This window comes from Anas acuta, chromosome 13, assembly GCF_963932015.1.
Source record: "Anas acuta chromosome 13, bAnaAcu1.1, whole genome shotgun sequence".
NCBI lineage: Eukaryota > Metazoa > Chordata > Aves > Anseriformes > Anatidae > Anas > Anas acuta.
In genome coordinates this window covers 11,404,772-11,418,757 of record NC_088991.1, presented here as the reverse complement: position 1 = coordinate 11,418,757, position 13,986 = coordinate 11,404,772, and the positions used below count along the sequence as shown (strand labels likewise).

Sequence of the window (13,986 nt, the reverse complement as noted above, 5' to 3'; positions counted from 1 at the left end):
CGTGCTGACAGGGATGGAAATGTCTTTTGATGTTCCCTTTGAATCACTCCTCTCTCTTCCTTCTCGTCCCCAGGGTATTTCATTGGGCTTCTTAATAAAGCCGGAGGGGGGCGAAGGGGGAAAACTTCTTTGAGCATATTGTAAATGAGCAGAATCTTATCATCTGCCTGCTTCTGTGAGGGGCCTGGAGAGCAAGTCCTACGAGGAGCGGCTGAAGGAGCTGGGCTTGTTCAGCCTAGAGAAGAGGAGGCTCAGGGGTGACCTTATTGCTCTGTATAAGTACATTAAAGGAGGCTGTAGCGAGGTGGGGGTTGGCCTGTTCTCCCATGTGCCTGGTGACAGGACGAGGGGGAATGGGCTAAAGTTACGCCAGGGGAGTTTTAGGTTAGATGTTAGGAAGAATTTCTTTACTGAAAGGGTTGTGAGGCATTGGAACGGGCTGCCCAGGGAGGTGGTGGAGTCACCATCCCTGGAAGTCTTCAAAAGACGTTTAGATGTAGAGCTTAGGGATATGGTTTAGTGGGGACTGTTAGTTTTAGGTCAGAGGTTGGACTCGATGATCTTGAGGTCTCTTCCAACCTAGAAAATTCTGTGATTCTGTGATTCTGTGATTCCTTTTTAGATTTACACCCTAATCTTATTTACGGGCTGAATACCGAGAGCTAATCAGTAGGTGATCGATAGCTGAGAGGCACCATTTCAGATCAATCTGCTCACAGGCGTGTGCGCATGGAGGCTGCTTTTTGGCTGGAAAGGTGCTGGGGGAGAGCCCAGCATGGCCCCTCCATGCGCAGGGAGCCAGCTGGGGGTGGGACGCAGCCAAAGCACACCCAAAGGGTCCCTTTCCCTCACAGCCACCCCACCAGGTCACCTCTTCTCCTCTGGCCAGACCAGGAGCAGCGCTCCCCAAGCACCACGTGCTGCTGCGGAGCCAGGAGCAGGTGCCCAGAATCCCCCTTGCAGCTTGGGCACGTGCTCGGGAAGGTGCCAGCCCCTGCCTGCTGCTAATTAGCACGGCCGCTGTCTCCTGGGACTGGCAGTCTGATTGTTTCTTGCTGCTCTTTCCTTCTCATTCAGCTTTGCCTTTAATTTACCTGAGAATGCTGGCAGCCCCCAGGGCACTTTTAATTAAAAAAACAAAAAACTGAAAACTAATTTTTAAGAAGGGAGGGAGGGGTGGGGAGAGGAGAGGACTTGTCATCTCTCTGCTAACCCTTTGTTTTGCCAGGCCTGGCAAAACCAGGTGGCAAAATTCCACCAAAATTCATGGACAGGGTGCTCTGGGCTGCCTCTGCCCGCTCCCTTCTCCCTGTCCCTCTGTCCCCTCTGTCCCCGTCCCTCCCTCCCGCTGCCTTCTCCTTACTCAGCAGCAGCAGCATCCCCCCGGCCCATCCATCATCCCGGATTAGCCATTAGTAAAGCCACCCATTTGCGGGGCTGCAGCTCAAATGAATTGTGTTAGTATTCCAGCCACCGCAATGAATGGCCTGACATCCAAACCATTTTGGATCACGGGGAGAAAGCAATCAATTATTCCCTTCCCCTGCCAGCTGCCAGCGCCCAGCCACCGGGGCTGGAGCACACGCTGCTCCCTTCACGCCATTTGGAAACCCCCAGCCTGGAGAAGGGAGCATTTCATCTCCCTCCACGCCTGGCAAGCACCGAGGGGTGTTGTTATAACGCCTGCCCTCCTCCACAGCCCGTGGCTTTGCTGTGGATGGGGTAACAGCACGGAGGCAGAGGGTTCCTGGCTCTCCACAGGGCTGCCGGGAGCACAGCTCCTGCTGGCACAGCCCGTGTTTGCCGAGGACGACTTGTTGCTGTGCTCGCTGCTCCCGAGGCTGTGTGTAAATAGAAACAACAGGCTGGGCCTTGCCAGGGCTGCTCCCGCTCCCTTCAGCTGCTGCTAAACGCAGGGAATAATGATGGCGCTGCAAACAAGCCTGCTTCCTGGCTGGGGTTTCCAGAAGTTTCCTGCTCCCTGGGCGTCCTGAGATGACGTTGCCCCCTTGCTGGGCTCCCGGGGAGGAGGGAAGGGGGCTCTTTTCACATGAGTGGAGGGAAGGTGACCCCCAGCCAGCTCCTTCTGCCGCTGCCTCTGCCTCGGGACTTCCACTTCCCTCCAAGGGCGCCTGATTAACACTGCAACGGAGCTGCACAAGTGCTGGGGTTTTACTGATGCTCCCCCCTGGGATTTATGCTGCAGCCATGCTCCGTGTCACGACAGGGCCAGGAACACCAGTCCTGGATCCTTTGCCTTACCTGGATGAGCAGCACCCCTCTTCCAAAGCCAGCATTTGGGGAGCAGCCCATACGGTCCCCTCCAGCCCTGGGTACGAGCTGCCTCTGCCATGCCCACTTCACGCACATGGAGACATTTTCTCTCTGTAACAAAGACATTTTCACTCTAACAAAGACATTTTCTCTCTGCAAGGCTGCGCAAAGCGAAGGAAGCCTCCTAACAGCACACCGCAAGACAAAGCCAGCAGCCACGGCGTCCTCCTCGCTGCCCATCCCAAAGCAGCGCGCGGTGGCACTGCTGGAGAGCAGCTTCCAAACCCTCATGTGGCTGACATGAGCGCACGGCTTTTCTCTGTGCAGGCACGGAGAAGCAGACCGAATGCAAGGCGCCGGCTAAATATTAGCTCTGATTTAAAAGAGAAGTGACAGCGAGTGCTTTCATTGTTTGGGAGCAAGGACTTCCAAACTGACCGCCGAAAGAGGCACAACCAGCCCCAGCAGAGGCAGTAATTAAAGGTAGCTGCAGCGCGAAGCAGTTACAGCACTAATACAGCAATGAATGGAGATTACGCTCCCCCTGCCGCGGCTCTAACACCAGCGCTCTTCGGTGGCTGGGCGTCCGAGGGAGCAGCCGGCTGCAGTCGCATGAAAAGCGCTAATTGGAGAGGAAGATTTGTTCCCATCTCGCTCAGACACAGCCCAGCCAGCCCGCAGGAGGGGCAGCAGCGAGGCACGAGGGAGAGAGTGCTGAGGCCAGAAATGCTGTGCCGGCAGCCTGACCCCCAGCTGGGAGCGGTGCTTGTGCCTCAAAGGGCGAGGAAGGCTCACGTCAGAGTCAGCAGAGGGGCACAGCAGCCTTCGAAGCACCCCCATACCCTGTGGGGTCACTGGGGACCGTCCCTGTGCCCTCAGCTGATGGGGCAGCCGTGCTGGTTAGGCACCGGTGAGCACGGGGGGATGCTGTGCACTTCTGCCACGTGCCGGAGGGACTCCTGCAGCCTGGGGTGAGCAAAGGTGTCCACCTGCGGTTTGAGCCGCCTCCTGCTGATCCTGCAGCGCACCCATGGGTCAGGAGGCTGCGAGGCAGTGGTTTTAGCCCTGTTCTGGAGGGATTCAGCCCCCGGATAATTCGGAACTGCCTCCTCTCCCGTCCCCTCCCGGTGCTCGTGGAGGCTCTGCCCTGCCATCAGCAGAAGGAAGCGCCTGTCTGTGAGAGGGGAAGATTGATCAGGCTGCGGACGCTGCCAAACGCATTGAGTCAACACCTGGAGAGATGAGGAAAGCAGTTTTATCCCACTTGCTTTGGTAACGGTGACGTTACGTGCTACTTGATACAAAAGAAGAGCCAATATTTCCAAACTGAAGGGCAATTATTTAAACCGGTGTCTGTAGAGGATCTGGAAGTGCTTCCGAACAGGATCATCTGGCTCAGGAGCACACTTACCGAGGGCCCACACCTTTCTTGATGGTTTTACCCCAGTCCAGACTTCCATTTAAAGAAAACCTCGGGCAAGGTTTTCAAACGCAGCGCTGTCCTAACTCCTGCCTGAAATCTGGATCCACCAGCTGGACTGGAGCTCGGAGCCAGCGCCGAGAGCTTTTGCAGACGCTGTGCTTCCAGCGAGAGGGAAGGAACAGTCCTGTTCTCCTCGCCGAGCGTGAGCTCTGGAGCCCCATCGTAATAATGTAAATGTCAATTGCTGAACCTCCAGCCGGCCTCTGTGGGTGTCTCTGGCACAGCAGCGCCTTGCCAAGATTGTGAAATATTAAATGAGGAGTCAGAGCCTAAAGAACAAAATTACGCATCTGAAGGCCACTTTCCAATACCCTTAGGGTTTGGCTCCGAACGCCCGTGACGTAAATGGGCACAGATTTATGGCAAACCCACCCTGGCACAGGCAGGGGATGGGAGGTGGCTCCTCCTCGGTACACGTGTGCCCCTGCCTTGTGCTCCTGGCGGTGAGAGCACATCCACAAACCCCACCAGCACGGGGCTGGCTGTGTGCAGCTTGCAGGATCCAGGACCCTGGTGACATTTGGAGCCCCCCTTATCCCTCCAGTTTCAAGCAGGAGGTAGGGCTCCCAGGGCTACCCAGAGCCTGAGGCAGAGGATGGTGCTGGATGAAGGCTCCCCGTGCCAAGCTATTGCTTTCCCCGTGGATCCATTCCATTTTGCCACGGGAACAGGCAGCAAGCTGCAGCACAGGGATGCTGTAGGTGCATCCGAAAAGCCCCAGCTGATGCCTTGGTGCACCCGCTGGCACTGAAGTGGCTTTGAAAGCTTGAGCTTCACAGACCGGATCTGCCTGAAATGAAATAAGGAGGCACTGCGCGAATGGCAGAGACATCCTGGAGAGCGGGCAGGAAAACAGAGAGGGTGCGGAGAGGAGAGATGCCGAGATACTGCGGGCTGCAGAAATCCAATTCCCTGTTAAATTGGAAAGAGGCAGTGCTTTGGAGATAATGCTGATAGGGGAACATCTCAAACAGAGATGAGGCTGCGGGTTGGAGATGCAGAAAGGCACTCATGTGTATACACAAGGGCATGTAGATGGAGATGATGGAGAAAGCCCGTAAGAGTAATGTTGGAGAATATGGAAATTAACACAAAAATCAGCCTGGAAAATTCAAACAACCAGCGCGACGCAATGGACCGGGTGCGCCTGGAGCAGCGAGCTACCCAGTGCTCTGCAGCTACACCAGGGGGGTGCAAAGCCCGAGACACGGGGAGCAGCCGTCAGGATCACTCATCTCTGGAGGCTTTTTAGGAGCTGTTTTTGCAATTCTGTGCAGTTATTCTGCGGGATGTGCACCCCCATCCCCCAGTGACGTCCACCCTTTAGGGGACAGCACCTTTAGCACAGCACAGATGCTAAACGCGTTTACTGAGTGCAGTGCAGGCATCAAGCACCAAGCCCGGGGCTGTCTGTGCTAGTCCTGGGCTGCTGCAGAGCACAAGCGTTAGCGGGACTCGGGCTGTAAGAGGGTGAAGAGGTCCTGCTGGGATGGATGGGGTTATCTCCACTGCTGTCAGAGCTCTAAACGGATGCTGCTGTTCTTACAAGGAGCCAAGGAGGCTTTTGTGGTTGAATGGACGGGTAAGGAGATTTTTAAGTACCCTTCTCAGTCATGACGTGACCCACGAGTCAAGGACTCCTGATGATCTTTTTCTTGAGAAAAAGCAAAAACAGTGACACAACCGCAGGGTGTTGGGATGTGAGATCAGAGGCAGCGGTTGCCCTTGCCTCAAGGAGGCAAGAAAGCAGCTTCCAGTGCACTGCGTGCCAATGCCTTGGGCCCACCAAAGGGGTTAAGGGCTGACAGGTCCATGTCTCGTTAATCCCAGCTCTTCCCACCCTGCTTCTCCTGGAGCAGCTCAGGAACAAACGTGGCCCTTCGAAACTGCATTGCTGGCCGTATGAATTCACTACGTGCTCGTGTTGTGCTGCTAGCCCTGCTGGCTTCTGCCACACAGCTCTTCTCAGGAAGGATTGCTTCACTCACAAATCCCTCACAAGTATTTTTGACACCAGCTCTCCAGCAAAATTATTTCTGCGTAAACAGCCACTGTTCTCTGCTTGCAAATATTTCTGTGCCTGGAAACTCATTGAGTCAAGAGGGTCCCTGCAGCCTCAACACCTGTCCCTGAACTTGAGAGCATCATTTCTGAGCGGCGCCAGACTTTCCCCAGCCTAATTAGGGCTGTCTGAAGCCGAGCAGAAGCCGCCCGTCCCCGAATGGCCAGATGCTGCATTGTGCCGCTAGCCCGGAGAGAAAGCGAGCAACTTCGGCTGCACTGACAGAATTCCTAATGGAATAATTAAACTCAAATAATTCAATTAACATTGCAATTGAATAATCGTGTTTGGAGCATTGCTCTAATTGAGCGATATTTGTATTGTCCCGGCCGTGAGGATAGGCACGGTAGCCTTTTAGCAGGCAAAGGGAGACAGATGGTGCTAATGAAGGGCAGGAGATAAATGCGAGGCCACTGAATTAAGTGCTCTTTCTTATTTGGCCAGAGAAGAAAGTCAAGCCATTGTGATCCTGTTGCCTTTAGAAGCCTGACTTGGTAACAGAAATAGAAGGGGCTCTGCAGGATTGCCGGAGTCTGCTCTACCATTAATTACTTTTTATTGAAAGCTCGCAGCCTGCCTGGCGTTGCGTCGAGGCGGCAGCCCTGGTCTCTGCCCAGCGAGTCGTTATCTTAATCCAGCGCTGCTTCAGAGCTCAGACGGCAGCAGCGAATGGGCAGCTAAGGCTTCTGGAGGAATTTCTGCCTCCCTTAGCAACCTGAAGGAGCCTGCAGCAAGTATCAGGCCAGAATTCGGGAGCCCAGATCTCAGGAACGTAAAACAGGGACAAAAATAAAAAAAAACATGCTTTAGGATGCCACATTTGTAGTACTAGGTGTAGCTGCGCCTTGGGAGGCTGCAAGCACAGCAGAATTGCCCTGCCAGCACAGCTCTGGGGAAGAACATCCAAGGTAGCTGCCTCAAGCTTGGTCCAAGCCATCCCACTAACCTCCCTTCCCCCAAAATAAGGGGTACCGCTGAGAGCATAAAAGCCAGAATTTCCCATTGTTGCCCCGGCTGCTGGCTGTGTGTCTGTCCCTCGAGGCTCAGGCAGGTGGTTAGCCATGGGAGAGCAGGGAGTAGCCAAACAAAAACTACAGCTTACAGTTGTATTCACAGGCTATTTAGATATATTGGTGCCCAAATTCATCACACAGCCTCTGGCGCTGGAAATGGGAGGGCTGACAACATGTTTTTTTTTGTAGCAGCGCCTTCAGGTCTGCTAAGTCACTGCGAGCATCACACACATCACCTCCAGCTACCCTGACCTGGGTCCACAGCTCTGTTCTTGTGCCACGGATCTGCCCATCTCCTCTCCCCAAGCAATTTCAGTCTTGTTTCCCCACTCCCAGAGCTCTCTAAGCAATTTAATTTGTTTTGGCAGAATTTCTTAAAAAAGGCAGCTGATACGATTATGCTGTTTGCAGCTCCTTTCCCCTCCCACTCTCGGTAACTTCTGAGCTTGGTGGTTAATTACTATGAGACCTCTACGCCTCTATCAGCATTAGCTGGATTTATGTTTTTACACCCTGCATGTCAAGAAGCAACTAGATGGAAAAGAAACCCACTTGTGCTCCTACATCAGGGGAAAGCAGGGCACAGGTTCTGGCTCTATCATGGATCAAGATCAGCAGGGACTACAGCCGCAGCCTGCTTCTGCAGGAGGGCTCTGGCCACCAAGGTCTGCGTTAGGATCTCCTGCATCTAAGGGTTGGAGATCTAAAACCTAAGCTGGTAAGAGGCAGAAAGAGAACGCAGAAGCAGGTCTGCTCCTTTGGATAGCGAAGGTCTTGCTGCAGAGTAAGTCACGGAACCGAGTTCAGGCTCCTCTTCCTTCAAGAGCCACAGCAGTGTAAGCATGAGAGAGGACAAACACGTCCTTGTGACTGGAAAGCCACATGACGGTGACGAGTCTGCTTCTGACTCACAGCAGAAGCAGCGCTGGAATACACCACCGCTGGCCTGCTCTGACCACCCCAGTGCCCAGGCAGAACCTCAGCGTTTATTCCCTCCAGGATCCCATTTTCCCACCAGGAGAGCACCTCCAAAGCACACACTGGCTGGTGGAAAAGCAGGCGCTGCTGGCTTCAAGAATGCAGGCTTCAAATTCCCTTGTTTTTTCTTGAAGAAACCCCAGACCAGTTGATTTTGCCTCAGACTGAATGATGGATTGCAAGTAGAGGGAACAACAGAAAGTTTCTCTGGGCAAGGAAAGGACTTGGAGTCTTTATCTCCTCTCTTTGATCCAAGCTGAATTTTCCAGTTGTGCTGCTGGTCCGGAAGGGGTGAAAAGAATCAATTTATTTGCAAAGCCCAATTTACTGTTGGGCAGCTATTCACTGGCTGATATGAAACAAGCCCATTTGCACTTGGAAAGGCTTCCGCAGCCCAGAAGGCACACTGACCATCAGCTGTCAGCCCCGCTGCCAGCAGCTGACTGCAGGACAAGGAACAAGCTGCTTTCCTGGAGCCCCCCTGCCAGCAGGCTGCTGCCCAGTCTCCTGGGCCAGGTGCTGAGAGAGGAGGCAAAGGGCTGGCTTCAGCTGCTGAACAGCCCCAAGCCTCACCAACTCGAGCAGCAACACTTTGTCCACTCAAGCATCCTTTCTTTTCCTTCTTCTCTATTTTAACAGGCATGTAACCAGCAAGTAGGTTCTCTCTTTTGAGAGCTTTCCTCCATTTTTGCCACAATGCTGGACACTGGCTGTTACACAGAACACATCTTTGGAAGAAGGAAAACTATAATAAACTCATACATAAGTGGTATTTAAGCTGGTCCACAATGCTTCAAGAGAGAACAATGCCAACAGAAAGAAATCTAGCTTGGTAAATGCTGCCCAGGAACATCCCCGACCATCCTTCCGCTGCACTGCACAGCCTTCATTAACTTACAAATGAATTCCTCCTGCGTCTCATGGCTTTCTTCAGCTGTTATTATTCCAGCCTCCAAGGACATAAACAGTTCTCTTGATTTAAGGAACTAGCCTGAGATGCTGCTTGACTATGGCCTGGGGAGGGGCAACAGCATCGGAGAAGATGTTTTATTCAAGAAAACAAAAAAAAACTACATCCAAATAGAAGCAGAGGTCTTATTTAAACCCACGGAGCATAAGCTGGGGAATTCACAGTTCCAGAGAACAGCAGAGACAGGGTGTTCTCATTCAGGACCCACAGCACAGCAAACAGTTGATCAACTTCATCTCTCTTATCTGAGTGCTGCTCCAGACAACCTTCTGGATGATGAAACCCTGGCTCTTCATCCAGGAGACATCCTGGCCTGGAGGCAGCACCTTGCTGCAGGATAAGAGCAACCCTAGTCTCATCATTTATCTTAGATTATTATTATTTATTTATTTTTAATTAGATACAACTAAAACATGCTCTAAATGGGGAAAAGAACGGAGGCAAGAAGGCACACGCACGTGGTCCTTGCAGCAGAGGTGGCACTCAGCGTTGCAGCGCGGCGGCTGGCACCACACACTTCATGCACTAACTCTGCCTACCCTGAAACAGCCGCAGCAAGGACGGCACAAAGTCAGGCTGCATCTGCGAGGGTTTGTGGTCTGCAGCCACGTTTCCCCCTCCTCCCGCACCGCTTCTCCTTTCTTCTCATGCTGATGAAAGTAATTGCTGTGTGCCACCTTGGGCTGACCCTGGAGCGAGGCAGGGTTCCCAGCTCAATAGATCTGTGCAACCTTAGCTCTTAGCTCCTCTTGGAGACCTCATAGCTATTCCAAGCACACTTCCCTTTCCACAGCTTCTCTTGGCCCAGTATTTCTAGGGCTGGTGACACTCTAACAGAGCTACTTAATCTGTCCTGAGCTCTGTCTGCTCCGACCTTTCCCTTCAGCATAGTGATTTTAAGGAACCTCAATAGTTTCCCTTTCCTCCCTACCATGCTTTTGCCCAGCATCCAGGCCAGGTGGCGAGGTACTAAAGGCAAATCACGATGAGGGTGGTGCTTGGTGGCACACGCAGTGTTTTCTTGGGGCCACCAGAAGCCACACAGCCTGTTAAATCACACTGACACTCAAACCTTCTTGCAATGCCCACGACCCAGAACAAAACCAGAAACATTGCTCACCTTGTCAGAGCTTCCCACATCGGCCATCACCCAATTACTTCTTGAATCACCTGGGCACAATGCAGACAGCCCCAAAACCAAGACAAATCACATATCTTCCAGCCTCCTTACTGCTCCTTGCACTGCAGTCATACCCCCTTTGTTTTTTCCCCCCATGAACACAGCACGGGCTCTCCCTGCTCACTCTGCACTCATTTAACCCCCCAGCTGGACCCCTTTGACTCCCAGGTACCTGAAATCAGCTCAGGTGAGACCAGGCAGAGCTGGCTGTCCCAGGTGAAGACAACCCCTGCCTCCCCTTTATGTATTTGCCTGCTTGCCTCAACACCTGGGGCTCTGCCTGAGGGATAAAGCTGCAGGAACCGGAGTCCTTGGGGAAGAAAGTTGCTGTTCAGGAGAACCCATCACCTGCACCCCCAGCCTGAGAAAAAGGCGTTATCTCCTTAAAATTTAACAAAATCCGCTGTTATCCATCCCCATTCCTATCCCACCCCCTTTTATGCAGCTTTCCAATGGGTAAAGAACTTTCCAGAAGAATTTTCTTCTCTGCCTTGCAGCTGCAGGAGACAGGCGGCCCAATGCAAGTGAGCTGCCTTAGCAACCTTTGCTGGGTTGTGATACCACCAAGTTAAAATAACTTGGATTAAAAAAAATACTGATCAACATCAGAAGCGAGCTGACAGGCTGCTGGGATCCACAAAGGAGGCTAATAATTAAAGAGAGATGGTCTCCGAGGATTGTAGGTGGACAGCATCAGCGAGCGTACTGGTAAATTCCTATGATCTTCTCTTCAGAAACGAGTGCATGAAGACAGGAAAGAGATGAAAAGGAGACCTTGAGTTGAGAAAGGCCAAAGTGGTCAAAGATTTCATTGGATTGAGAGAAATATTCCAAAACCAAAGGCGTTCCTGTGTTGTCTGTGTCACTGTTGCCGTGGGCTGGATCTCAAAAACTTCTTTAAGTACCCTGCTGGGACACACAGAGATGTATCAGGAAGCACAAAGAAACTTTCAGGCTTTGGGAAAGGCTGAAATGCTGAACGATTCTGGCTGTTTCTGGATGGGCTCGCTGTTTGCACCAGGGCGGTGTGGGGCAGGCTGTGCTGGAGGAACAGACCCGCGCTAGGTTTGTCTGTTTGAGGAGCCCCTTCCCACTTTGCCCAGGCTCCTTGCACAGCTCTGCCTTGGCCTGCAGCCTCAGACCTTCAATATAACTTCCCAATGCACTTTGGGTTCTGCCCCTAGTGCCCTTCCATGCACGTGGAGCAGACACAGAGCAAAGCTTCAGCCCTGCATTAGGCTGAGCGAGGAGAAGTGGGTCAGGCACTTCGCCAACATCTGGCACGTCCAGCCTGGGTCCGATGTGCTGAATGTCACCCGTGAGGAGATGGGTGAGACATGTCTGAATGTGGGACAAACTGGGGGAAGTGAGGTGAAGCACTTAGGGGAGATCAGTCCCCTGAAATGAAACTGGAACAAATAACTGGGAGGGAAAGGGGAAATGGGGCTGCTTGGCATCACGATCTGAATGCAAAATCTGCCTGAAGGGGATAGAATGAGTGAAGAGGGACAAACAGAGAAGTTGTCCCCTGTTCGTGCAGATTACAGGACAGATACAAGCCACCCACAGCAGGTTCCAGGCACCTTCCCTGGGACCAAGAAGACAGCACAGTGACCTGGCAGCAGCTCCTGAAGGAGATCCCAGAGAATAAGGGTAAATCCAACCTGCAGGCAGCACGGAGAAGAGGGTAAAGGTCTGCCACCAGCAGCAGGCCCAAAGGCACCCTCTGATGTGAGACGGTGCATGGGCAATGGTTGTGCAAGCCCACTCTCGAGCCACTGCCTGCATGTCTTGGTGCTGCTGCGTGCTCCTGCCATCAGGCTGCCTTGCTGTATAGCCAGCAGCTCAGGCTGCCAAATATCTGCAGTAGGTACTGCTAAAAGCAGTCCCCTGCTGCCTGAGCGAGACAATCTGGGATATCCTGGGGACAGTAGTTCACTGAGGGTTTCCTTTGTGTATTTGCGTCCCTCCTGCGAGGGGTGCTGGGAAGCTCGTTCTGCCCCCAGGAGCCCCGGCACACACACAGCACTGAGGGCCAAGGCTAGATGGGAAAGACAGAAGTGATGCTGATCTTGTCGCCTTACTTTCTCCATATGCTGTAGGGGAGCAAGAGATCTGTCTGTATACTGAGTTAGTTATTAGATCCAGCTTGGCTGTTTCAGATAACCTTTATCTGGTGGGAAGCAGATACTGATAGAAGTGCTTCACACAATGGAAGACATACGTATAAAGTCTGGATACAAACTTTATGCTGAACAGAAAAAATATGAAGGAGTTCTCCTTTTAAAACAAATACAAGGCTTATAGCATGCTGCTACCTGGAGAATGATAGGAATGAGAACAGTCCAGAAGCTAGTCTGCACGTTTCAGGGAAAAATCTATATTTAAGTTGTTGTTCTGTCTCAGGCATTTATATGGAACAACTCTTCCAGTTTTTCTGTGTAGCACGAAGAAAGTAGCTTTGCCTCAGAAGCTCAACATGTAGACAAAAGGGAATGTGAGGAGAAGAGAAACAGAGCAAGCTGGGCATTGTGCTTTAGCACAACACCATGGTTCAGATGGAAGGCAGGAACAAGTCAAAGTGGGAGCAGTGACTCTGCCACCACAACTGGAGGACGCAATGCATGACCGAGGCAATCCAACAACCTGCAGTTTATCGGAATGCTACTGTAAACAGCCTCTATCTCATTTCCACAGCTACAGTACCCTCTAGTTAACTGCAATGCATTTAATCAAGATGTTTCTTAGGGAACCAAATAAAGCTTGATGATGCTTAATGGCTGGGGCTTAATGGCTGGGTTGTTTAACTGGGCTCATAATTTTGATTAATTAAGATGCCTGCAGGTGTTGGAGTGGTACTTAGGCAATAGCTTTGATGTTCAGAGGCAAAGGGGGTTTTGTATCCCCTTCAAAAGCATTTCTACCAGAGCTAGTTCAGCAAAGCAAAATTGCCTTCAAGCACTTGCAAAAAAGTTAACTCTCTTGTAGCCAGCTGCACCTCCCAGTTTTCTGGGAAAGTTAGCTTGCATGTCCCTTTGACCACCTTCATCTTGGGATGATCTGCAGATTATTATTATTATTATTATTATTATTATTATTACTATTACTATTACTATTACTATTACTATTACTATTATTACTATTTTTATTGTTTTTTTCTAGGGTGGCCTCCATCTCCTTGATGAAAAGAAAGTAAGAACACAAGAGGATATCCAGGTGGTGATGGCAGTTGACTTGATCAGAACAGCAACCTGCACATCTCTGGGCAGATGTTTCTACTGTCTTGAAAGCACAATAGTTTGTCCTTTTGAACAAACATAGAAAATATGAAGCCTGGCTTCTCATGAGCTTTTCCCCTGTGTTTGGATACCCTAACACTAGTTTTAGCCTTCCCTTCTAGCATGCCTTGCCCTGTAATATTGTCCTTATCCAGCTATGTCACCAACTCACCCCCTTCCTCCCATGGACTGGATGATCTTTTGTAGCCTGGAATATGGATGTAGAATGACTGGCCAACAGACAAAAAAAAAAATACAAACCACAAAATACTCAAGAACTTTGCTTTAGGCAGAACAAAATTGTATTTCCCTCCCTTGTATTTGTATTCAGCAGCCAACTTTCTTATAAAACATATGTACCTTTGAGAATTTTGTCTCCTGAATGCAGATGAAATGTACCCAGGTTAAAAAAAGATATAGGGGAAAAACAGGACGTGAATACCAGTGTGGCACATTCTCATTTCCTATTAGAAGGACTGGAAAGAGGCACAATGAGCCAATCTTACCTTTATAGTCAGTATCAAGCACTAACATTAAATTATGCAGAACTTATGATTGAAAGCATAGGTAATTATTACATCCAACCATAAGGGGAATATTGCCTTGTGGATGGAGGACTGGAACAGGGCTCAGAAGAGCAGAGCTGTACTCTCTCCTTTGCCATGGACTTACTGAATGACCTTTGGCAAATGTTATGTTCACCTGTGTATAAATACAGCGTCAACCTTCCATTTTGTAATGTACATAA

At 51.1% G+C, this 13,986-nt stretch overlaps 2 long non-coding RNA genes across 3 annotated transcripts; one reads left to right on the top strand and one right to left on the bottom strand.

The window, feature by feature from the left end:
* Nucleotides 1-3,501: 3,501 nt before the first annotated feature.
* On the bottom strand, nucleotides 3,502-10,118 carry LOC137863747 (uncharacterized). Its single transcript, XR_011101110.1, has 2 exons — nucleotides 9,901-10,118; nucleotides 3,502-9,110 (listed from the first exon to the last, which is right to left on the bottom strand). It is a non-coding gene; the product is annotated as an uncharacterized lncRNA (long non-coding RNA).
* A 20-nt stretch (nucleotides 10,119-10,138) lies between these two features.
* On the top strand, nucleotides 10,139-13,666 carry LOC137863748 (uncharacterized). Of its 2 annotated transcripts, none has more exons than XR_011101112.1 (2): nucleotides 10,139-10,668; nucleotides 13,123-13,666. It is a non-coding gene; the product is annotated as an uncharacterized lncRNA (long non-coding RNA). The 2 variants fall into 2 exon arrangements; XR_011101111.1 differs by having other exon boundaries at nucleotides 10,139-11,613.
* Nucleotides 13,667-13,986: the final 320 nt, after the last annotated feature.